This window comes from Mastomys coucha, unplaced genomic scaffold (genome assembly GCF_008632895.1).
Source record: "Mastomys coucha isolate ucsf_1 unplaced genomic scaffold, UCSF_Mcou_1 pScaffold21, whole genome shotgun sequence".
Lineage (NCBI taxonomy): Eukaryota > Metazoa > Chordata > Mammalia > Rodentia > Muridae > Mastomys > Mastomys coucha.
In genome coordinates this window covers 20,644,366-20,648,678 of record NW_022196904.1, presented here as the reverse complement: position 1 = coordinate 20,648,678, position 4,313 = coordinate 20,644,366, and the positions used below count along the sequence as shown (strand labels likewise).

The window sequence follows — 4,313 nt, the reverse complement described above, 5'->3', positions numbered from 1 at the left end:
CGCCCCTCTCGTTGCTAGGCATCGCCTTACCCTGGGCTGTTAAGCATCCACAATTCCTGTGCTGCCCCCTGCCTAAACACCCCGTTACGACCCCGTTACGGGGCACCTCCCCCGTTGCTAAGCACCCAGTCCACCAGGTTTAGGCTTCAGATCTAGCACGCGTTGGGCCTCTTAAGCTTCCGGGAACGTCCGCACACCCGCCCCCCTTGATCAGCTAGCCAATGGTAACACAGCAGTTCGATGACGTTTACAAAAAAAAATACAACCCGCTGAGGAGGTGTGGCAAGGGGTGGAACCTAGGCAAAGGCTCTGTGGGTCTTCTGTGTTACTTGGTGCGCACGTGAGCTCGTTATAATGACCTAAGGTCTTTCTTGACAGAATTCCCCTACCCTCCTCTCTTCCTCTCTTCCTCTCTTCCTCTCTCTCTCTCTGTCTCTCTCTCTCTCTGTCTCTCTCTCTCTCTCATTTTTTTCCTCTTCCTTCTTTCCTCACTTCCCGTGCTCTCTCTCTTGTAGGCTATGAGGAACTCCTGATCTTCTTGCCTCCACTTCCCACCTGCTGAAATTGCAGGACTGAACTATTACAGCCACTTACATTTCTGCCTGGCAAGCTCAAAATCTATCCTATGTATTTGAACACCCTACCTCCAACCCCTGCCACCGTGGATGCACAAATCCAGGGCCTTGTGCGTTCTATGGACGATTCCTGACCACTGAGCCACACCCCTACCAATCCTTAACTACACATTCTTCCAAGCAAGCATTTCCCTTGCACATGGAGCCTCTCCACTTGCACCAACACCCACGTCCTGGCACCCAGCCTCCTTCCTTGCACCTATTAATCCACTGCCTTGCTTATGAACTCTTTCCTTGGCTTGGCCGCATACTGTGCCGGGTGTTCCCTCCCGCACGCACCCTACTCTCCAGTCCCCACCCACTTAGGAGACAGCCCTCAGTGGGAACCCTCTGCTTCTTGAAGGCCTGACATTTCCCAGAACATACTCAGTCAAGATTCCCAGCGCTGAGTCAGGAGCCTTGGCCTGGAAGAAAATTGACTCACTCCTCTTGTTGTCTGGAATAGACACAGCTGGTGGCTGGGACATCTTTCCCACAACTGGAGAGGGAGAACCACAGATGTGTTCCTCACAGCACCCAACTGTCGCTGTCTAGCCCCACCCGCTTTGTCCGGAATTAGGCCTCCTTGAGTCTGTGTGACCTCAGAAGGGCCCTCCTCCTCCCCTGGACCTCATGTTCTCTAATTCGTATAATGTATGAGGTGGGTTCCGGTATCTGACTTCTCATTAACCTCTGAAGAGATGACTCATCCTGGAGCCTTGGGCCTGTGCTCAATGTCCCTCCAATGGGTGACTCAATTTCAAGATCGAAAGCACCTCCAGTCCTCTTCCAAAGGTGAGGTTCTGACTCAGGAGCTGCGGGCTGCTTGCCATAGGGACAGGCTGAAAAATCACCTCAGATGATAATCCCACAGAGCCATGGCTCACAGTGACCTTGTACCACAAACTTCATGTACCTGAGTTCACTGCAGATGGAATGAACAAAAGCAAGGGGAGGATAGAACATGAACTCAAAGCCCTCCCTGGTAAACTGGGATCATGAAGGCAATCATGCAGGTGCACGTCTATAATCCCAGCATTTGGAAGACAAAGGCAGGAAAAGCAAGAATTTAAGGTTATCCTTGGCTTTGAGGCTAGTCTGCGTTACATGAGACCCTATCTCAAAATAAATAAAAGAGGAAACAATGGAGCTGGAGGTATATGTCAGTGATACAGCATGTGTGAGCTTCAGCATTAGAAAACAAGAGGTACTAGGAGGTGGTGGCGCACACCTTTAATCCCAGCACTTGGGAAGCAGAGGCAGGCGGATTTCCGAGTTCGAGGCCAGCCTGGTCTACAGAGTGAGTTCCAGGACAGCCAGGGCTATACAAAGAAACCCTGTCTTGAAAGAAAAAACAAAACAAAACAAACAAGGGAATGGGAGGGGGCTCAGCAGTTAAGAATGCTTGCTCATTTTTCTTCCAAAGAACTTGAGTTCAGTTCCTAGTGTGCAGGAAGCTTAAATCATCTATAACCTGAACCTCACATCTGATCTCCCCACCCCCCCTTCCTCCAAAGGCACCTGCACAGGCACACACACACAGAAGTAATCAAAGAACAAACCAGACAGCCAGGGCTATACAGAGAAACCCTGTCTCGAAAAAACAAAAAAAAAAAAAAAAACAAAAACAAACAACAAACCAACCTTGAGGTGATGATCTAGTGTCAGAGTCTGGGACACAAGTCCTCTAGACATGAAATCATCTTCATTTATTTATTTAAAAATCTAACACCCTGTGCCCATGCCCTGCCACAAAAGTAAATCCCCAGGCTCTGGTTTTTTGATATAGGCTTTTACCATGTAGGCTAGGTCGGTGTTGGGCTAGTGAAACACAAGAATGTCTTGTGTCTGCCTCCTGTGTAATATGACTATAGGAGTGTGCCATCACCCATGGTTTAGACATGAGATTTCATTGTCTTTAAACATTAGAATTCTTCTCTTTTCTTTTTAAAGATTTATTTATTTATTATATGTAAGTACACTGTAGCTGTCTTCAGACACTCCAGAAGAGGGCATCAAATCCCATTACAGATGGGTGTGAGTCACCATATGGTTTCTGGGATTTGAATTCAGGATCTCTGGAAGAGCAGTCAGTGCTCTTAACCACTGAGCCATCTCTCCAGCCCTGGAATTCTTTTCTAAAAGGTCTTACCTATGTATTTTGTTATTATTGGAGACAGGGTTTCTACATGTAGCTCTGGCTGACCTGGAACTGGCATAAATTCACAGAGATCTGTTGGCCTCTGCGAGTTCTGGAGATTAAAGGTGTGTGCCACCATGCCAGCCTTAAAAAGACTTAATTTTATGTGTGGGTAATTTTGCCTGCCAGTTTGTGTACGCTATGCATGCCCTGGAGAAACCAAAGAGGGTATTCAATGCACTATTACTATAGTTACGGATGATTGTGAACCCCCATTCAGGGTGCTAGAAACCAAACTCCCAAGTCTCCACAAGAGCAACTAATGGCTCTTAACTGCAGATCCATCTCTCCAGCCCTGGGATTGTTGTTTTTCAAGACATGGCTTCTCTGTGTAATAGCCCTGGCTGTCTTAGAATTCACTTTGTAGATTAGGCTGACCTTGAACTCACAGAGATCCGCCTGCCTTTGACTCCTTAGTACAGTAATTAAAGGTGTGAGGCACATACCCGGCTAGCTCTGGAATTCTTTGAAGACAAACAAATATAAATTTATTTATTTATTATTTTTCTTTTTTCCAAGACAGGGTTCCTCTGTATAGCCTTGGCTGTCCTAGGCTGAACTCACTCTGTAGACCAGGCTGGCCTCGAACTCCAAGGTCTGCCTGCTTCTGCCAACCAAATGCTGGGATTAAAGGCGTGCGCCTCCACTGCCCCGCAAATACACATTTATTTATGCACAAATCTTGCACTATGCAGTCCTGGGATCGAACTCAGGACATCAGACTTGGCGCCCTGCTGAGTCATTTCATTCCCCTCCCCTTTTGTGTGTATTGGGGAGGAGGGGTGTTTAAGATAGGGTCTGTGTAATCCAGGTTGGCCTAGAACTCACATAGATCCGTTAGCCTCTGCCTGCAGAGTGCTGGTATTAAAAGCTGCACCACCGTGTTCTGTCTCCTCTGTGTGCGTGTGTATGAGTACCCGACTAGGAACTGGCTGTGGAAGTAAGGATGACCTTGAACTCCTGAACCTTCAACCTCCATTTCCCAAGTGTTGGGATTACAGGTTTGTATCACCATGCCCACCTAGACATCAGGCTTCTCACGGGACATTTAGTGGAAGGGAAAGACACTCACTGAAGGCATCTGCTTGAGAATTGACTGTGGGGGTGTCTCAAGTCTTTGGAAAGTCCATCTTGTCTCTCAGTGTTGAATGAGTGCGTGGTTGAACTCGTTACTGGGGTGGAGTTAAGATAAGTATGGAAAGGTCGCGGGAGCGCACGACCTAGACCCCGGCCAGCATCAGAAGCCAAGCGTTCTTTCCCAGCGAGCACGCGGTGCCATCCGAGGCTCCGCCCCACACTCGTCATTCGTCACTTCCGGCGAGGGCAGTGTTTTGGGCTTTCCCTGGGAGGTGGAGTATCGGTTAACCCCTGCATATCCGAGCGGCCTGGAGCTCGGCCGGCCGGAACCCACGAGTTGGGGCTCCCCTGCCACACCCCTCGTAGGATTTAAAGGGGAAGGAGGGGCCGGACGGGCCGAAGCCCGAGTGGAGGGAGCGGGT

General features: G+C 48.9%; 1 protein-coding gene across 1 annotated transcript in view; it reads right to left on the bottom strand.

Moving 5' to 3' along the window:
* Positions 1–191, bottom strand: part of Coq8b (coenzyme Q8B) — a 25,979-nt gene extending 25,788 nt beyond the window's left edge. Inside the window, exon 1 of the mRNA XM_031385826.1 lies at positions 31–191. The gene's annotated coding sequence lies outside the window, so the exon portion shown is untranslated. The remainder of the gene's footprint in view (positions 1–30) is intronic.
* Positions 192–4,313: the final 4,122 nt, after the last annotated feature.